The following is a 21460-nucleotide window of genomic DNA, read 5'->3' as shown; positions in this document are numbered from 1 at the left end:
AGGACTCTAAGACTTTGCCCAAGTCATCCTCAAGGATTAGAACAGAGCCAGCCAAGCCCTCAGAGAACGTCCACGAGTGCCCCCAAGAAGAGCCTTTGGGGACAGGAGACTTCGCTGCTAGCCCTTCAGGAGGAGAGCTGCAGGAGTCAGAGCATGCGTTCTGGCAGGTTCTTACCCTCATGAGAAATCTCAATGGGTTTGCGGATCCAGAGATTCCCCCTCGTGTCTTCGGTACTCAAAAACCCTCGAGGGCCAGCGCGGCTTTGCCCTGGTCTCAAGGGGTTAAGAGTGCCAGAGACAAAGTCAAAAGCCAGCTCTCCGAACTTGCCTCCTCCAGCCGATCCAGCGCCGGTAACAAACTCCTCCCGCCTCCTCGTGTCCATCAGAGGAGGTACTTTGAGATCTTGGAGGAGACTTGTTTAGCTCTTCCCCTACACCACTCTCTGGAAGATCTTACCGGGGGAGTCCTCTAGAGAGACTCTCCAACCGGCATGTCTCGTTTTCAGCAACGTAGATCCTGAGCTAGGAGAAGGTGGCGAAGTGTGCCATGCAGGCAACTTCGTGGCTGGACATCTGGCTAGGGTCTCTGGGCATCCTGTTACGATCTGAGGACTTGTCCAAAGAGAGTACCAGGAAGGCCTTGGAGACCTTTTTGCTCTCAGGCACTCGTACAATCGAGTTTCTAGCCCACCGAGTCTCGAGCTTGTGGGCTAATACCATCTTGAAACGTTGAGATGCGGTGTCTGAGAGATTCCACCAAAAGGTCCCCAGTACCGACATCAGCAGGCTCAGACATTCTTCCATCTTGGGTAAGAACTTATTCGAACCTAAGGACGTGGAGCAGGCTGCTGAGAGGTGGAGGAAGTCCAACCAGGACTCTCTTTTACGTAGGGCTTTACCATCGAAGCCCTACAAACCTCCAGCAACCCAGCAATCACGTCCTACCAAGAGCACGAAAATGGCTGCTACAGCGAAGACAAAGGTGTCTAAGCCCTTTCCTGTCAAGGACAAGAAAGGCAAGAAGTCCTCCGGGGGAGGAAAAAATCCTAGAGGGAGCGGGCGAGGCCTCAAATGCTAGGATTGCCAGTCCCCCTGCATGTCCACCAGTGGAGGGATGCCTACAAAGTTGCGCAAGAAGGTGGCAGCAACTCGGGGCCGATTCCTGGACGATTTCCGTAATCAGTCAGGGATATCGCGTCCCCGTTCACGACATCTCTACCTCCCCTGACAGCGAATCCAGTGTCACTGAGCTCCCTTGCCATGGGATCGGCAAGGGGGCAAGGCCATCGGGCAGAAGTCGAGACCATGTTGAAGAAGGACGCTCTCTAAGAGGTAGTCGACGGGTCTCCAGGCTTCTTCAGTCGACTCTTTCTTGTAAAGAAGGTGTCTGGAGGCTGGAGACCAGTCATCGACCTCTCAGCTCTGAACAGGTTTGTCAAGCAAACCCCGTTCAGCATGGAGACTGCAGACACGGTCAGACTTGCAGTGAGACCGCAATACTTCATGTGTACACTGGACCTGAAGGACGCGTACTTCCAGATCCCAGTTCATCCATCTTCAAGGAAGTACTTAAGATTCTGCCTAGACAACAAGATGTACCAGTTCAAGGGGCTGTGTTTCAGCCTCTCCACAGCACCACAGGTGTTCACCAGAGTGTTCACCCTAATATCGTTGTGGGCACACAGGATCGGCATCCGTCTCCTCCGTTATCTGGACGACTGGCTGATCCTAGCAGACTCGGAGTCAGCCCTTCTTTGACACCGAGACAAACTTCTGGGACTTTGCCAAGATCTAGGGATTATGGTAAAGCTCGAGAAGTCTTCTCTGCTTCCCACTCAAAGACTGGTATATCTAAGCATGATCATAGACACCAGTCTCCACTAAGCCTTCCCATCAGACGACAGGATAGCAAGGATGAGGAGGGTCGCGAGTCCTTTCCTCAGACGAGAAGAGCTTCCATCCCAATCGTGGTTACGTCTCCTCTGTCACCTCTCATCCCTGGCTCGTCTAGTTCCCAATGGTCGCCTCAGAATGAGATCCCTCCAGTGGCGACTCAAGTCCCAGTGGAATCAAGGTCATGATTCTCTGGACGACATGATCCCTATGGGTCCTGCGAAACAGACTGACCTTCAGTGGTGGGTGGCAGACGAGAACCTACGGAGGGGAGTGGATTTTCTCGTCCTCCCCCCGGATTTGATGCTGTTTTCGGACGCCTCAAAGAAAGGGTGGGGGTCCCACGTTCTGAACCACAGGGCCTTAGGCCTGTGGTCAGAATCAGAAAAGTGCCTCCATATAAATCTTGTAGAGATGAAGGCCGTATTCTTGGCCCTTCAACAGTTCCAACAATACTCTGTGGTGGTGATGAGCGACAACACCACAGTAGTGGCTTATATCAACAAGCAAGGAGGTACATTTTCAGAACAGCTATCCCATCTCGTAGTAGAGATACTGAGATGGACCAAAGTCCACTCGATTCCACTACTGTATCGGCTTGCTTCATTCCAGGCAAGAGGAATGTGCCCGCCGACAGTCTGAGCAGAGCGTCTCAGATAGTGAGTACCGAGTGGTCTTTGGATCCTCTAGTAGCCAACAAAGTCCTGACTTTGTGGGGTTCCCCGACTGTGGATCTGTTCGCTACAGCACTGAACTTCAAGCTCCTGCTGTACTGCTCCCCAGTTCTGGATCCCAAGGCACTCTAGCAAGATGCCTTCCAACAACGGTGGGACAACAACGGTGGGACAACATCGACGTGTACGCCTTTCCCCCGTTCTGTCTGATGAGGAGGGTGCTCAACAAGACCAGAATATCGGTCAATCTCTCGATGACCCTTATAGCTCCGCTATGGCATCATGCGGAATGGTTTCCAGACCTTCTGCACCTCCTAACGGAGCTTCCGAGAGAACTTCCTCCACGACACAAGCTACTCAAACAACCACATGCCAACATCTTTCACAAAGCCGTGGCTTCGCTACGACTTCACGCCTGGAGACTATCCAGCATCTCTTCACTGAGAGATGATTTTCGCAAAAAGTTGCAAACAGGATGTCTGGACACCTGCGAAGGCATCCGCAGGGGTCTACCAGGCAAAGTGGCGAGTTTTCTGTGGTTGGTGTCGTGGAAGGGGTATCTCTCCACTCGATGCCACTATTCCAGCAATAGTGGAGTTCTTTCTGTATTTGCGGGAAGAAATGCACCTTTCAGTCTTGGCAGTGAAAGGTTATCGCTCAGCCTTAAGTCTAGCCTTCAGGCTCAAAGGAGTAGACATTTCTTCCTCGCTGGAACTTTTCCTACTCATACGAAGTTATGTTAAGAGACCTCCCTACGAACCATTACGCCAGGCTTTAGATCGCCACCTAACTTGAAAGACGGTGTTCCTGCTGGCTTTGGCTTCGGCCAAGCGAGTCAGCGAACTTCATGGTCTCTCGTATGACATCGCCCATTCAAGGGGATGGGGGGAGGTAACGTTCAGATTCGTCCCTGAGTTTGTTGCTAAGACTCAGAATCCGGGAGTGCCGGACCCTCGGTTCGACACTTTCCGGATTTTGAGTCTTCATTCTGTAACAGATGACCCAGACCATCTCCTACTGTGCCCAATAATGAGTCTGAGGCTATATCTCAAAAGAACGGCTGCAGTTCGTCCCCAAGTGCAAGCTCTGTTTGTGAGCACTGGGAGAACAAAGAGGAGGGTCACCAAGAATACCATCTCGGCATGGATTCGTAGGGTAATCCATCTGTCCCTGAATCCTTACCCTCCTCCGTCACGTCGCCCTAGAGCACATGATGTCAGGGGCGTAGCTACGTCCCTGGCCTCAAGAAGAACTTTTCAGTGACGTAGGTTCTACAAGCAGGGGTGTGGAAGCGTCAGACGACCTTCACAGCCCACTACATGGAAGACGTGACACACAGGAGGCTCGATACTTTCTCTATCGGCCCTGTGGTGGCTGAACAACAGCTGGTTTAAAACCTCAGGCTCCTTAATGAACAAGTAGTAGTAGGTTGAGGGCATTATTACCCGGTCTTAGTCTGCATGAATGAAAAGGTTTGTCAGGCCTTTATTCTTTTCTTCATCCTCCCCTCTCTTGGGGAAAGCAGCATCCTGGGTTCTCTGCATATCTGACCTCAAACCACTGCAGGTAAACCATATTTCCCTGTGTTCCTAGTATTAAGTTAATACTGTCACGTACCCATACCCTGACGAGGTGGTATTGGGAGAGTCCTAGCCTAAAGTTTCCATCTAAAGAACTTCAGGTCAACTTCCTAGGACGAGTCACACTTCATACCTTCACACACAGCTTACGTAGGCCACAGCCCTTGCGCAGCAAGGTTCTAGCGAGGTGCAGGGACTCTTTATTGTTGAGTACTGACACACTCAGATACTGAATCCCCGGGCAAAGCCAAAAGCCAGTACTGGCTGGGACTTACCACCCTTCCTAAGGGGTGAGTCACCGATATTAAATAGCATGGTTTGTATTTCAGTTACGGAACAAATGACAAATTCGTAGGTAATTTGTATTTTTCCGAACTATACAAACCTTAGCTATTTAATCAAACTTGCCTACCAGCCTATCCCCCGTGAAATCCTACCTCTAAGCAAAGTGAGCTCAATCACAGGTGTGTGTGACGGGGGGAGGTAGCAAGGTACCCTCCCTACCCCCTGCTAACTAGCGGTGGGGTAGTAAACCCTCGTTAAAATTCTAATGTCTCGTCATTTCTGCTACGCCGAAAGTAATTACCCATATTAAATAGCTAAGGTTTGTATAGTTAGGAAAAATACAAATTACCTACGAATTTGTCATTTTTTGGGCTCAAAGCCATGACGTCCTGATGGAATTGTACCAGAGAATTAATGTATCATGGATTTTTTCCCTTTGTAGTGACTTTGACTTCTAAACAATATTCCTTTGGTCTGATGACTGTAGAGACCGTGACATCTCCGTTACATGTCACTACAGATAAGCATACAGTATACCTTGTTATTGCTTCCTGCCCCCTTGCAGGGAAGTCCTATTTGGACGTAAGGAACATCTTGAAGTTTACTTAATGAAGAAAATCACCTGTAGTTGAAAATCTTGCCGGTCTCGTTGACAGATCAGGGAAGTTAAGTAATTGTCTTGGAGCAATTTTACTTTTTTCTAGTTGAGTATGCATCAAGGAGAAGCAATATTATAACATAGATTATAATAATGTTCAAATAATAAGGATAATAAAATTCTCTAACAGTGTTTTATTTCATATGTTAGTGCGAAATAAGACGCATTTGGTAACGAAAAATTCTATTTTATTCAATAAAATTTTAGTATTAATATGAAATAGGTAAATTTCAATAAAATGCAGTTAACAAACATAGATTAAAGACATTAGAAGACGTGGGTGTGGAATCTGAAAAGGAAGAACTTGTCATTACAAACATAAGTTCCAAGGGAACTATAAAGTCTTTTAGAAAGTCTTATATACACTTCATGTCCGAAAACATGTGGCACACGTGTTTTTGTCTATGTTACTTCACCCTTGTAGAAGAACAGTTCTTAGTGTCACCAGGTGGCACTTAAAATCACTATGTTTCGCACTAGGGTCAACACAGCGTTATGCTACCACATAACGCTTCAACTCGTTCACCTGCTTCGCATAGTGTTTGAAAAACACTCTTGATGATTTCCAGCCTTTGAAAGATCGAAGACTTTCGAAATCCATTGCTTGGGAAAAGTTTAGGGAAGAGGCGACTTTCCTGAGATCATGACCTGCGGGTGTACTGTCAGGATCCACTCTGCGAATAAAGTAGGTAATCTTCGCCCTTAGTTGTTTGAGTAACAAATCAGATCCTTATGTTTCTCCTTTAAAAAGCTGTCCTCCACTAAAGTCTGAAGTTCTTCAAAAATAGACCTTTAGACTCTCCACTGGGCATAGAGAGACATCTTCCTTCAGAGGGCAGATTCTCCAGGAGCCCCACCTTTTGGTGGGAAGTTCATTCTTGGCGAGAAACGTTGGGTCAGGGATGAGGGTAAGTTCACCTGTCTCGGTGAACTGTATCTGGCCCTCTTCTCTGGATAAGGCAACTATTTCACTGACTCGAGCTCCCGAGGCGAGACCAAAAAGGAAAATCACTTTTTGAGTCAAGTCTTTCAGAGGGCAAGACTCATTGTCCAGACTAGAGGCAAAATGGAGCACCTTATCAAGAGACCAGGAGATGGGTCTCGGTGGGGGTGCAGGACGGAGTTTAGCACATGCCTTTGGTAGCTTGTTAAAGATGTCGTTGGACAGGTCTATCTGGAAGGCATAAAGTAATGGTCTTGTCAAGGCCGATTTGCAAGTGGAAATCGTGTTGGCTGCCATCCCTTGTCCATGAAGGTGATTGAAGAAGAAGAGACAAAAGTCTAAAGACATTTCTGTAGGATTTTTAGCCTTGACGAAGGACACCCATTTCTTCCAGGATGACTCTTATTGCCTTCTGGTAGACTTTGTTTTGTATTCTTCTAGGAAGTCTAAACATTTCTTCGAGATCCCAAACCTCTTCTTCACAGTTAGGGAGAGAAAATCATAAGATGAAGGTCTCGGGTTTTCCTTGACGAAGCGAAGACAGTCTACTTCTGAACCTGCTGGGAGAGACCTGGGTCCGATAGAGGGATCAGCTTGGGTTGTAACTCCAAGATTAGAGGAAACCAGTTGCTCCGGGGCCACTTGGGTGCCACTAGGGCTGCTGTTCCTTTAAAGGTTCTCAGCTTGGTGAGGACTTTCAGCAGAAGGTTGGGTGGAGGGAACAGGTAAATCTTGGACCATCTGTTCCAGTCCAGGGACATGGCGTCCACCGCTTCCGCACTGGGGTCCTGGTATGGGGCCACGTAAAGAGGAAGTTGTTTGTTGTCGCTCGTCGCGAAGAGGTCGGTCTGCAGTACCGGGACTTGACGGGAGATTAAGGAGAATGATTCTGCGTCTAGGGACCATTCCGACTCTATTGGGGTTGTCCTTGATAGAGCGTCCGCCGTCACATTGCGGAATCCTTGTAGGTGAACTGCTGAGAGGTGCCATCTCTTCTTGTCCGCTAGGCGGAAGATGGGCAGTAACACTTGCTTGAGTTGGGGCAATCTTGAGCCCTGACGGTTGAGACATCTGACCAAAACGGCGCTGTCCAGAGTTAGACGGATGTAGATTGAGTGACGTGAAGACAGTCTTTTCAGAGTAAGAAGAACCGCCATGGCCTCCAAGATGTTGATGTGAAACGTCTTGAATAGGGGAGACCATGTTCTTTGAACTTGTCGCTGATGGGAGTGACCCCCCATCCTTCTAGCGAGGCATCTGTGTGGATAATGACCGAGGGAGGTGGTGGCTGAAGAGGAACTGATCTTTTGAGGTTCTTTGCCTCTGACCATGGCTTTAGGAGTGAGCGAAGCCTGGTTGGCAGAGGTCTCTTGAGATCTCTTCGAGCGATGGATGTGTATCTTCTGCAGACTCCTGATGCATCTTTTAGCTGTGATCGTAGCACTGGGTCTGTCACTGAGGCGAACCGGAGGGAGCTGAGCACCTGTTCCTGTTGTCGTCTTGAAATCCGTTTAGATTTTATTAGTCTCTTGACAGATTCCGCTATTTCCTTCCTTTTCTTCAGAGGGATGGAAAGACGGTGTGACTGAAGGTTCCAATGAATTCCCAGCCATTGGAACTTCTGAGCTGGAGACAGTCGAGATTTTTTGGTGTTGATTTTGAAACCCAAATGTTCCAGGAACTGGGTCACCTTTCTAGAAGCACGCGAGCATTCTTCTGAGGATCCTGCCCAAACCAGCCAGTCGTCTAGGTAAGCCATCACCTGGACGCCTTGTAGGCGTAGCTGTTGGACGATCGTGTCTGCGAGCTTCGTGAAGATTCTTGGAGCTATGTTGAGTCCTAAGGGCATGGCCCTGAAAGCGTACTGCCTTCTTTGAAGCTTGAATCCTAGGTAGGAGGAAGCCTGGTGATTCATTGGAATGTGCCAGTAGGCGTCCGCTAAGTATATTGAGACTGTGTAAGCCTTGTGAGGTATTAGGGCTCTTATATGTTGAAGAGTCAGCATCTTGAATTTGTTGTTTGCTATGAACTTGTTGAGAGGGGACAAGTCCAGAATGACCCGGAGTTTGTCGGAGTCCTTCTTGGGAACACAGAATAGTCTTCCCTGGAACCTGGTGAACTGTACCCTCTTGATCACCTTCTTGTTCAAGAGTTCTAGGACGTATTCTTCCAGGACGGGGGTGGAGTGTTGGAAGAAGTGGTAGAAGGTTGGAGGTGGTGTTACCCAGCTCCACCCTAGTCCCTTCTTGATGATGCTGTGAGCCCAAGGATCGAAGGTCCAACGATCCTTAAAGTGGCGGAGTCTTCCTCCCACCGGAAGCATTTCATTGCTTCTGGTTTCCTGAGGATTTTCCACCTCGTACGCCTGCTCCTTTCCCTCTTCTCCCTCTAGATGGATGTCGAGAGGAGTCTTTGCCGGAGCCTCTACCTTTGGGACGAAAGGTAGTAGACTGTCTTTCATAGGCTGGTGTGAAGACTGGTGACTGAGCCACCACTGGCTGAGGGACCAACTGAAAGGTCTGTTGTGGCTGAGCCACCAACTGGGGAGTAGTGGGTGCCGGAAACTGGCGTTTAGCCTGGTGCTGCTGGGGTTGGGGCTTGTTTGACTTCTTCTTAGGCTGGGGGCCCTCATCCTGAGAAGATTTCCTCTTTCGTGACATGCCCTACTTGTTGAGAGGGTTCCTGTTCTCGGTGGTGGCTCTGTCAATGATCTCTTTCACGAGGTTCTTAGGAAAGATATATTTGCCCCAAATGTTGAAGGAAATCAGTTTCCGGGGTTCGTGCTTGACGGTGGCATCCGCAAACACGAATTCTCTACAGGCTCTCCTGGCCTTGATGAAGCTGTATAAGCCCTTCGTCAAGGTGGCAAGGTGGGACTTTGCAAGAACCATGTAGAAGCCTGGGACCTGAATGTCTCCGGCCATTGTCTCAAGCTGCACTTGATGAGACAGAGAGGCGGCTAGTCTCTCTTTTGTGTCTTGCTCCCGACGCAGAAGGTACTCGGTGAGCTTGGGGAGGTTCTCGTTAAACTGTCGTCCCGCGACGTCAGCCTCCAACTTTCCTACCGAGAAAGTTAACTGAATGTCTTTCCAGATTTTGTCGTTGGGAGGGAGGGCGAGGGAGAGAGCCCTACATTCCTCCAATGTAGGGCAGGGTTTTCCTTCCTCCACCGCCTTCAGCACTGCCAGCAGGGACTTCTCGGCGAAAGAGAAGACCATGGTGGTAGGAGCAAGAAAGGATGGGTGTTACTTGCTTAGGGCTGGCACCTTGGAGTTGGTGTAGCCCCTGCTCTTGAGGCAGTTAGCTAGAAGAGCTTGAGCCTTAGCGTGGTCGAAGATAATGACCTCCTTAGGCTCGGTCTCCTCCTTGGGGACTGGCTCGGACTTGAGACGGATGTAACAGTACGGGTAGGCTTCAAAACTAGGCCAGAACTCCACCTCTTCAAGGGAAACGGCGCCTAGTTTATCATTAACAAAGATACTTCCGCTCATGATGGGCATGTGTTCTTCATGCCTCCAGGGGTTGGTCACTGAGCAGGGTGGAAGATCCTTGACACTGATCTTCTTCGGCGTCTGTTTCGACAGACGGAGGATCTCCCTCTTAAGGTCCGCATGTCCTTGACGGAACCTCTCATCCAGGAGTGCCACCAAGGCTTGGAGGCTATCCTGGGTGCCCACCACTGCAGGTACTGGAGTGGCAGAGGTAGAGGGGATGGGTTCCGATACTGCAACGTAAGAAACAGAGGGGGCGCGGGCGATCTCCCCCTCGGAGTCGGGAGTCTCCACATGCTCCTCCTCTTCTTGACCATCAGGGTCCTTTCGGTAGTGTCCTAGACATCCAACATCCTCTCCACTTCGTCGAGATGACAGTCTTGGAGAGCATCTGCAACGTCTGGTTCGACCGTCAGTTGGACGCAGGGGATCTCAGGCATGGGAATGACAGCATCCGTAGATGCCTTAGTAAAGAGCAAGGCTCTCATCTTCTCATTTGGGAGATAGGGCCCCGTGGCATTCTTTTGGAAACCACGCACCCATTTGCGCAGTTTCTCTCGGGCGATGTCCCTGGCCTCCGCTGACGGGGGGTTGTCGAACGCCTCATTGAGCAGGTTCTTGCAGACGGTGCAGACCTGCGTATCCCAATATCGAAGATTCCCTTGGGAGATGGAACAGCTGGCAAGGGTTCGGCACGCCAGGTGGCCGTAGAAGTAACGAACGCTACAGAAGGCGCTCTCACACCGTAGGTAGTCCTCCTGTAAAAGAAAGGGGCACATGAGTCTGTAGAAGTCAATAACAGTCATGACTTAGTAATCTTAGATTAGTATTAAAGTTATAAAACTTTTAATATAAGATTCCTTTTCACGTGTAAGCTTAGGATAGGTAAGCTGGAAAGGAGGCGGGAAAGACACATACTTGTGCATCCCGCCCAATCAATTGCCGTGACCCCACACCATAACTAATTCTAGAGGCTCCTCATGAGCCTTGATAGGAGGAAGAAACATCCACATTGGATGAGCAAAGCTTAGACTTCCTCCGGGGAATTAGATACAGTTAAAAGGGGGGGAACTGAATTCATTCAGTATAGAAGAAAAAGGGAGACAGCAAATTTTCCCTATTCAGGTTAGATCTCGGCAAGGGACTGCGCATGGATGCACAGAGTATGCTGGAAGAATATACTGCACAACTATACACAATAGTTTTCAGTCTAGGGTATCTACTATACAATAGATGTACTGGCTATCGTCTACAGCTGTACAATAGTCACTGCCGGCACTGGGCCGGCAGAGGGAGAAGTGACTGTCCACTGCAGAGATATGATTAGGTGGCGCCGGCAGCGTGACGGCATGCCGGCAAATCTCCATCAAGGGGAAACCCTTCTTAGCCATCAGTCTATGTGGCAGAGAGAGGGCGACACCTCTATGTGATGGCAAATCGCCGGCAAGTCGGCGGCCTCCAGCAGCCGGCAAGCGACCGGCGAAGGTATTCCAACACTGAGGTCAATCAATGAGACAGAGAGGATACCAGGAGACACTGATGGCTGTTGCCGGCAGTGTGGAGGCGGCAGTGGACCGGCACTGATAGAGAGAGAGATAGGATAGGATGAGAGAGAGGGAAGGGTAGTACTCAATACCCCACCTCGTCTTCCTCCGGAAGGAGTGTTCAAATGAAAGGGAGAGGGTAGCAACCTTTCATCCAGTCGCAACAGAGCCGGCAGCCGGCTCGAGTTGCAGGTGGCGGCCCAAGGGAGGACCGAAGAACGCTCTAAAATAGAGAGGTCTTCCGCCAGCAGACCCACCTAACGTATTCTAACCCATAGTTCGACTATATGTGGGAAGCATAGCAGTCCGGGTTAACCAATGAAAGAACCAAGACAAACCAACAACCCACTGGCACGCGGGGAATTGTAGGACGGCGGATAGAGGTGTGATGACTTGGCCAACACAAAAGGACAGAGGGGGGAGGGGTGAGCGTCCTGAGGAGGAGATTAGGAGGAGGCGTAGCCCCCACCGGCACTCCCGGGGGGGGGGGGGGGGGGGTGGGATTCTGTTCAGGGCTAGCACTATCCAGGTGTAGGAAGAATTCATTCTCCAACCTAGGGTAGGTTAGCACAGAGAAGGTACAGCACTAGTGTACTGTCCTAAACTATAAAGAAACAGAATCCCCTTGGACTGCTTAACCTAGGCTAGGGGAGCAAGTCCCCCAAACTAGGAAAGACAGGGGCAGGACAAGTTGCTAGACCACAGGGAGGAAGGGTCTTAACCCAACCAGGTGTGGACTAGGGGGAAGGGCAGAGCCCCCCCCACTTCACCCACCAGCAGGGACCAGAAGGAGAGTACATTCTCCCAATGGGGTAGCTGGGGGGGGGGGGGGGGGGCAAACGACTGGTACTCTGAGGTTCCGTCTCAAACTCAAAGCGCATATACTATGGCAAGGCGTGGGGAAAGAAAATCCTAACCTAACCTTACTCAAATGCGATTCAAGGTAAGGAGGACTAGGATGTAGCCTAGGCTACCTCAGAGGGAGGAGATTACCTTGGGTAAGGTAACTGGGGAGGTGAGAAAGTATACAAGAGCCCTAGCGTTAGGTTAGGGGCAAGGGAGTCGACTACCAAGATCACCGAACCCCTTGTATACTTCCTAGAAGGCGAAAACATATGTGCAATCACTGAATCTTATATGTATAAATGCCTATATCTTCATTTCGAAATTTAACACTAGGAACACTTATTATATCATGCATGAAAATAAACGAAAACACTTAGGCTATCGAGCCTAGGGGCTAGGCTAGCAAGCTAGCATGAGGATTGGCTACCTACACTCGCCGAAATGAGTACAATCGGCATAGTATAACTAATTCCTAGCAATGAAGACTAAATAACTAATACTTATAATTAGTTATAAGACCGGGAAGGCTGTTCAGACTAACTAAATAAAGCATGCGAGGTGAACAGCAGCGTCATGGATGACCCCTCCGGTCAAGGCACAGCTCCGCCCCAAAACACTGTATTTTAAGATAAAAAGACGTAACTTTATGGCTAGAGCTTATTTATACAATACAAGAATATGGTACTCAACTTTCCAGAAGGCAGCGAGGCAGAAGATTGCGACATTATGAATCACTTAGCGAAAACTGGGAAAAAGGCACCTAGTCATATATGCTACAAGCGAAGGAATGAGGAAGGCGCGTTTGGCGGCATCAATCCAACATGGCGGCCGGATGTGATGTCGCTAAGTACCGTAACAGTAACGAAGGAGGAGAGTTTTGTAACGGCTCTTCCCATACTTGCCACACTTCCCCCTCGAAGCGTAAACGCTATGTGGGGTGCAAATAGCTATGTGGCGGGTCAAACATATATCCCCTGTTATTATACGATATCATATCCTAAAGGGAAACCTTATGGGTACTCGCGCCAGAAGTTAGAATTCTGTGAAACCTTAGTTTAATTCTCTGGGAATATCTACTGTAAGCTACTGAAGGAACCTTCCAACAGGTTGTCATGGCTTGAGCCCAAAAAAGGAATATATATATGCAATCAATGTATCTTACACGTATCTATTGCCTAAATAACTTCATTTAATTGTTATTACACTAGGAATGTCTATTATATCATGCATGAAAGTAAACTAAAACGCATAGGCTAGGAAGCCTAGCACAAGCAAGGTTCGGTTACCTAAATCGCCGAAACTATCAAGAATACAATCGGCACAATATGATTAACTTCCTAGCAATGAAGACTGAATAGCTTCGAAATATTCATGGTCTTAACACCGGGAAAGTTGTTCAGGCTAACTAAATAACTCATGCCTAATGAACGACAGTGCTCATGACTCCTCCGGTGAAGGAAAAGCTCTCTCACTTATAGGAATAAACATGGCGGCTACGTACAGCGCCATCTGGATACTCAAAGTAGTAAGGAAGGACGGGTAACCTTAATATCGGATCCCCTTCAAATTTTGCCACTTTCCCCCTCGAAGCGAAAAAGCTATTCGGGGTGAAGATTGCTATGTGTCGTATCAATATATACATCCCCGGATTTATGTGATATCCTTAGGAGAAATTTTAAGGATATTCGTGCCTGGAGTTAGAATTCTGGAGACCTAAAGGTAAATTCTCTGGGAATATCACTGTAGTCAAATATCCCTTAGGAAGCTACTTATAGGAACCTTCCATCAGGACGACATGGCCTGAGCCCCCCAAAAAAGCAATATTTTTTTTGTAACTTTTAAGAAATATATGTTTGTTCCGTCACTTTATACAAACCTTCGCTATTTATAAGGATATTACGTTCGGTGAGGCTGGAAGAGGAGCCATAAGACTTTTATCGAGGGTTAACTACCCATTCCGCTAGTTAGTGGGGCTGGGGGGGGGGGTGTTTGCTTGCTACCGCTCCCTCTCACACACCAGTGATTTAGGTCACTTTGGTTTTGGCTCGTTGCCATTCTTCATTCATCACCAAGTTATACTTTGGACTCCCATTAAGGGTTTTTGTCTGTTCTTTCTCTTTAATAGTATGTGTTTGTGTTGACTTTTGTCACCATGCGTACCTTCCCTGGACTTGAAAGCTGGCCCTGCGGTACCTCATGTTGGCCGTGGACACCGACCTCCACACCCTTTGTCCCACCTGCAGAGGTCAACAGTGTGATTGTGCTAATAAGCGTAATGAGTGTCGTGAGTGATCTGCCTACCAGTGGGATAGGTTTGGGCGATGGCGGAAGAAGTCAAAGCGGGATATTTCTCTTTCCAAGGTTTCTTTAAGGGAAAAAACACAAGACCTCTTCTTCTGCCTCCTGACCATCCTCCGAAGCTCCTACTCGTTCGGACTCTTCCGAGAGACTGTGAAGCAGTAGCGTAGACCCTTCAATTTGTGGCCAACCCTTGTCCTTGAGAGATGGTGTTGTTTCCCCTTGCGAAGCGAGCCCACTTCTCCCCCGGGTGAGGCCTTGTCTATGTCTTCTGTGTTGCAGGTGTGGTCATCCTTGGGGCTCCCGGGTCTGCCCTCCAAGGACACCTTGCTGCAACTTATCCTTCGCGTTGCGAGTGTGCAGCCGTCGTTGACTTCGGTGGAGAATCCTCTAATTCCTGTCGACGTTTTGGTGTCAGAGGCATCTTCTGTGGCCGCTGCCGATGCATCTGCACCTCCAGACTTTCCGTCTGTTGCTGACGACTATGTTTCCCCTGTTCTGTCCATCCTTCGAGGGGAAACTAAGTCCATCGTCTGTCTCTTGTGAGTGGTTCTTCCCCTCGGAGGAGTTCTCTCATAGAGACTCCTCTTCAGAGGACTACTGATCTAGGTGAGCTTACTGATCCTACGTCTCAGAGCTCCCCCTCTGCTTCACCTGAGAGGTTGCCCTTGACCATTGGTGAAAAGGTGCCTCTTTAACTCTTCAGCCTTGTGTTTGCAGCCGTCCCCCGCAGAGGAGAATCCGCTTTAGTCGTCTTCTGGCCCTCAACCTTCGCCCATTCCTGGTCATTATCCTGATGATGCTGCCACTAGTCCTCGGCCGTCGACTCTTCTGTGGATCGTTTGCGATCCCTATTAGTGAATGTTCGCCCTTCCAAAGGGCACATCATTGGTCCAGTTCGACCTTTCTGCCATCTTGCCGTCATCCTTCCTGTCTCGTGTACATCATCCGGATGTTCTTCCGAAGCATTCAGCTGCGCGCCAACACACTCTCTTGTTCTTGAGAAGGTACTGGACAACACAAAGGCAACCAGAAAGAAACAACTTACCAAGTGAGTAATGTTACTTTGCCATAATACTAGAACCAAAGCAAAGGCAGAGGGAGAGATATGAGAGTTTGTGGTAAATATTCCTGTTTGTGCAAGATTACTATAAAGCCTTTTGCTGTTCATAATGCTGGAGGAAGGTTCAGAGGTGCATAGCAGTACTGTATTAGCAAGACAATTTTTAAGGGTGACTGGAGAGGAAGTACAGTAAAGGAAAGAAGACAATGGATAAATGTTTTTTTTTTTTTTTCTATAGAAGAGCAAGGTACAAACTACTTACAGAATGAAACAAATAATGTCACAGGAGATGCTGTGGATTATAGAATCTACAGAGGATATGAGATTTTTAGATGCCTGAAATTTGTAACAAAAAACTGATAGAACACAGATTAATGTCTGTGGTTTGTATGTTTAGGAAAAATGCAAATTACAGTACTTTATGAATTTATTTTATTTTTTAGAAAACTGCTATTTTCATTGTGCTTTGGTCTTCTCCAACTGAATGTAGTTTTTTATTATTTCAGACTTCATCCCAAAGGAAGGAATCATCCACTTCTTGCCGCTAAAGCTTGTAAGGTACTGAAGGTATATGCAAGAGATGTAAGACGGAAAAAGAAAGGATCATGTTGGAAGTTTTTGTTGTACGGTATGATGTCTGAGAATAGGAAGTTTAGTCTTAATTTCCTCTTTGAAGTCTACTGAAAATAATATTAAGGGGTTTGTCATCTTATGATAGGGAGAGGAGGATGAATTCTAAACCACCTTTTGAATTTTCAATGAAAAGTGAAATTGAAGATCTATTTTCACATGCAGTCAATCCTGAAAATAATGATACGTCTGGCAGTGTTGCTCTCTTTAATGATGGCGCTCTTTTCTTGGACCCAAAAATGGAAGTCAAAGTAGAGCCAGAAATATTTGATTCTAGCGAAAGCAACTTGAAAAATTCCTACGAGTATGATGCATCAGTGAGTGAAAACGGTTCATTAAGTTTTAAAGGGGATGTTGATGATGAGGAAAGTGTAGACACTTACTTAGGGACAGCTTTGAAAGAGGATAAAGGAAAAGAAATGGGAAGACTTTCATGTGTAATCAGTGGAAGAGAATTATTACAGAAAGATGTTTTGAATGAAGAGGTGAATCAAATAAATGAGAAGCAGATAAAAAAAAGGATCTTTGGTAATGTTAACTCCAATGCTCTAGCTAGAAAGCAATGCACATGCAGTGAATGTGGGAAAACGTTTTCTAATAAATTTAATCTTACTGTGCATTTAAGAAATCACACGGGAGAGAGGCCATACAAATGTAATGTTTGTATCAAAACATTTATTACAAAAGCAAAACTCACTACACATTCAAGAATTCACACGGGAGAGAAGCCATACAAATGTAATGTCTGTAGCAAAACATTTACTACAAAACTTATTCTCACTATTCATTCAAGAATTCACACGGGAGAGAAGCCATACAAATGCAATGTCTGTAGCAAAACATTTTCTTTAAAACATAATCTCACTGCACATTTAAGAATTCACATGGGAGAAAAGCCATACAAGTGCGATGTTTGTAGCAAAGAATATACTAGGAAACAACATCTCACTGTACATTTAAGAATTCACACAGGAGAAAAGCCATACAAGTGCAATGTCTGTAGCAAAAAATTTACTATGAAACACAATCTCACTGTACATTCAAGACTTCATACGGGAGAAAAGCCATACAAGTGTGATGTCTGTAGCAAAACATTTATTATGAAAAACAGTCTCATTATGCATTCAAGAGTTCACACAGGAGAGAAGCCATACAAATGCAATGTCTGTAGCAAAACATTTACTTTAAAACATAATCTCACTGTACATTTAAAAATTCACGCGGGAGAGAAGTCATACAAGTGCGATGACTGTAGCAAAACATTTACTACAAAACAAAGTCTCACTGCACATTTAAGAATTCACACGGGAGAGAAGCTATACAAGTGCGATGTCTGTAGCAAAGCATTTACTACGAGATACAGACTTGCTGGACATTTTAGAGTTCACACAGGAGAGAAGCCATACAAGTGTGATGTCTGTAGCAAAACATTTACTTTGAAACACCATCTCACTGGACATTTAGGAGTTCACACAAGGATTCCCATCAGATCAACTAAGTCCTAATCCTGGACCCCAGCAACCATCATGGGAAGGAACCAAAAAAAAAAAAAAAGAAGACTATTTCAAAGTGTTAAATGGTCCCTTGCGGAGAAGAAAGTACTTCTCTTCTGCCTCACATACATAAGGTACGAGGGGTGGGGCAGACGTAGAAACCAAGTATTCAAGGAAAAAATTAGAGATTCTGATTAACCGCCTGAGAGAATTGCTATTGTAGACAGGCCATAAGGTGAGATAGATAGCATAGATGTTAGGACCAGGAAGATTCTCACCCTGCACAAAGTCACATTTAGAAACCAGTGTATGGACAGAATATACCTCCCACGCAGAGAAGGTGGACTAGGCTTAACTGAAATCAGTCAAGCCTACAGAGCCACAATAGCAAGTATAGGGAAATACTTGAAAGGCTCTGAGGATGAAAATATCATAAAGGTTGCCCAACATCATAATGGAGCTTTGAGTCAACTAACTTCAATAACAAAGCAGGCTAAGAACTTTGCAGAATAGCTAGAAGAAAGAAAGGGCACTGAACAGACTCCAGTTGCAATGATAGCCAGGAAGACCAGGCACAAATTCAGTTCCAGAGAGGAAAAACTTAGAATGGAAAAGTGGAAACGCCATGGAAGAGCAGGAAGATTCCAAGAAGAACTTGGAAGAGGTTACATAGACAAAGAAGAGTCACTCAGATGGATAAAGAATGGAAATTTAGTTTTTGATGGAGAAAGGATGATAGTAGGAGCACAAGCCAAAGGCCTCTTTACAAATGGTTTAAAGAAATTGACGGGCATATCAGGAAACGACCTGTGAAGGTTTTGTCCTGCAGCAGTTGAGAGAGTTGGTCATCTGGTTTCAGGCTGCCAGACCCTACTTGTAGATGGTCACTACACAGCTTGCCACAATAAGATCTGTAAATATATACATGGGAAAATATGTAAAGAATACAAAATTAAAAGATACGATATGGGAGCATGAACCCAATCCAATTATCTCTAACAGATGCATTACCATCTTTTATGATGAGATAATCCTAACAGGAAGATATATCGAAGGAGGTGCTATAAGACCTGATATTGTAATCTGGAATATAGAAGAAAAAACGGCAAAGATTATAGATGTGAGAGTTCTTACTCCTCCGCACGATTGCCCTGGTCGTTAGTTCTCAGAGTCCACGAGGTGACATGGTGCCTCTAAACTGCTCATGCAAAGCACAGAGTAGCACCCTTGGTCAGGCTCTAGCCTGTTAGTTTTTTTGGACTTGCACCCATCTAACGGTGAGTCTCCACTGTAAAGATTGTAGGGGTTTGTATATAGCGCTGTAACAAATGACAGATTTAGAAATAATTTGCATTTTTTCTTATATACAATCCTGGAGCTCTTAACACACACACTGGTCCCGCCATCACCTTCCCCCAGGAAGTTCTGCCCCATTTGCAAAGTGAAGTTCAGATACAAGTGCTGATGTGAGTAGGGTGGTTGGTCCAACTCTTGCGCTCCCTTCGCTAACTAGCGTAGGGTAATTACACATTGCTGAAAGTTTTACAGCTAGTTCCAACTGTTGCCAAAAAGTATCTCCAGTGTAAAGAGCTCCAGGTTTGTAAAGTTAGGAAAAATACAAAGTATTTTAAAATTTCTCATTTTAGCATAATTAATGGACTTTGAGCGAAGCGAAAAATCTATTTTTGGGTGAGATAGCCATGTCGTCCTGATGGAAGGTTCCTATTAGTAGCTTCCAAGGGATATATGAACTACAGTGATATTCCCAGAGAATTTACCTATAGGTCTCCAAAATTCTAACTCCTGGTGCGAATATCCTTGAATTTTCTCTTAAGGATCGCATAATTCAGTGGACATATGCTTGATACGACACATAGCGATCTTCACCCCGAATAGCGTTTTCGCCTCGAGGGGGAAGAGTGGCAAATTTGGAATGGGAGCCGTTATCAAGGTTACCCTATTTCCCATACTACTATTGAGTATCAAGATGGCGCCATATTCATTATGGCGGTTATTCCTCGTAGCATTGAGCATGGTGCTACAGATATAGTAGTTTTGGGAGGGATCCTGCCAAGCCCTTTTCTATAGACAAGGAGGGTGGGTCCATCAGGATGACAAGGCTATCTCACCCAAAAATAGATTTTTTGCTATGCTCAAAATCCATTTTTTTGGGCTCAAGCCATGTCATCCTGATGGAAGTTTACCAGAGAATTACTAGAAAGTACTGTATCTGTGGATTTCCATAGGTGCCTTAACCTTGGGACAATTTTTCTATGGTCATCTGGACCATTGAGACAAATGACATTACCGTTATCCGTCATTACCACTAATCATAGACAATGTTAGTGCTTCCTGTCCCCTGCAGGGAAGAATCATACTAGACAGTAGAAAAGGGGCCTCAAGGTTAGCATATATTGCATGAACAAACATAAGTATCCACCCGATATACACACGGTCTCACGGTTTGTATATATTGTCGGAACAATATAAGTGTCAACTATATCCATTGTTTGTAAGCATACAATGATATGAGGTTCACTTAAATAAATAAGTACGAGAACTCTGGCATATATAATGTGCAAATTGCAGGGCGAAATAGGAAGCAATTATATTCTAATAGACATTTATTTTGAATAAATGACTAAATAGAAAACGAGTGTAACGAATGTAACGTGTTAAAGGAATTATACGTGCAACATATACAGAAAATACTTTTCCTCCCCAAAAGGGAAGAAATGATGAGTGCCACTCTAAGACTGAAAATTTTGATAAATTTTCCCAATATAAATTCTGTAAGTGTTGTATACTATCAACATTGTTTACTATGTACACATGGCACAAGTGATATTAGTATAATTCCACACCTGAGGTTTTGCATTGGAAGTGTCAACACCTTTTCACCCTAATTTATAGTCCCAATCAATTAATTGTTCATCGCAGCACTAGATGACAGGTTTTAATACACTACCTGCTGCCACCACATAATGCTTCAGTTCATGGACTTGCTTAGCGTAGTGTTTGTAGAACACTCTGGATGATATCCATCCAGTATATGAGCGAAGATGCTCAAAGTCCATATACTGAAAAAAGTTCAGTGATGAAGCAATTTTCCTCGGATCATGACCTGCGGGTGAACTGTCAGGATCCGCTCTGCGAATGAAGTAGGTGAGCTTTGCCCTCAGTTGTTTTAGGGGTAAGTTTGATCCTGAGGTTTCTCCTTTGAAGAGCTGTCCTCCCCTGAAGTCTGAAGTTCTACGAAGATAGACCTTTAGACACTCTACTGGACATAGAGAGACATCTTCCTTCAGAGGGCAGATTCTCCTGGGACCTCATCTCTTAGTGGGTTGCTCATTCTTAGCGAGAAAAGCTGGATTAGGAAAGAGATTCAGTTCTCCCACTTCTGTGAACTGAATGTGGCCCTCATCTCTTGATAGGGCTACTATTTCACTAACTCAAGCCCCTGAGGCTATAGCGAACAGGAAAATAACCTACTGGGTTAGATCCTTGAGAGAACAATATCTTCATTGTTCACCGAAGAAGCATAATGTAGGACCTTTCCAAAGATCATGAAATGGGCTTCAGAGGAGCTGCAGGCCTAAGTCTAGCGCATGCCTTCGGGATCTTGTTAAAGATTTCGTTTGTCAGATCCACTTGAAAGGCATATATAAGAGGTCTAGTCAAGGCTGACTTACACGTATTTACCGTGTTAGCTGCCAGACCTTGACTATGAAGGTGGATAAAGAAGGACAGACAGAAGTCTATTGAAATTTTTTTCGATCCTTTTGCTTTAACAAAAGCAACCCACTTTTTCCAAGACGATTCATATTGTCTTCTAATCGACTTAGACTTGTATTCTTCTAAGAAGTCTATACTGCCTTTTGAGATCCGAAATCTTTTCTTAACCGCTAGGGCGAGAAAATCATGAAATGAAGGTTTTTGGTTCTCTTTGATGAATAGAAGACAGTTAACTTCTGAAACCGTTGAGTTAGTGCTGGGTTCGGTACAAGGGCCAGCCTCAGCCTCAGTTTCCTCACTAGAGAGAACCCGTTGCTCTTGGGCTAT

The 21460-nt window shown here is 46.1% G+C and overlaps 1 protein-coding gene and 1 pseudogene across 3 annotated transcripts in view; both read left to right on the top strand.

Moving 5' to 3' along the window:
* Positions 1-17662, top strand: part of LOC137637185 (zinc finger protein 271 pseudogene) — a 63541-nt pseudogene extending 45879 nt beyond the window's left edge.
* The window catches only part of LOC137637181 (zinc finger protein ZFP2-like), a 157009-nt gene that overhangs the window by 85118 nt on the left and 50431 nt on the right, over positions 1-21460 (top strand). Inside the window, exon 3 of one of the 3 annotated variants that reach the window (XM_068369452.1) lies at positions 15782-15833. The exons of 1 other annotated variant lie outside the window; for it this stretch is intronic. The gene's annotated coding sequence lies outside the window, so the exon portion shown is untranslated. Of the gene's footprint in view, positions 1-15781; positions 15904-21460 lie in introns of all 3 variants that reach the window. One more of the 3 variants, XM_068369450.1, reaches the window with a different exon arrangement.

This window comes from Palaemon carinicauda, unplaced genomic scaffold (genome assembly GCF_036898095.1).
Source record: "Palaemon carinicauda isolate YSFRI2023 unplaced genomic scaffold, ASM3689809v2 scaffold57, whole genome shotgun sequence".
Taxonomy (NCBI): Eukaryota; Metazoa; Arthropoda; class Malacostraca; order Decapoda; family Palaemonidae; genus Palaemon; species Palaemon carinicauda.
This window is presented reverse-complemented; position numbering and strand designations above follow the sequence as displayed.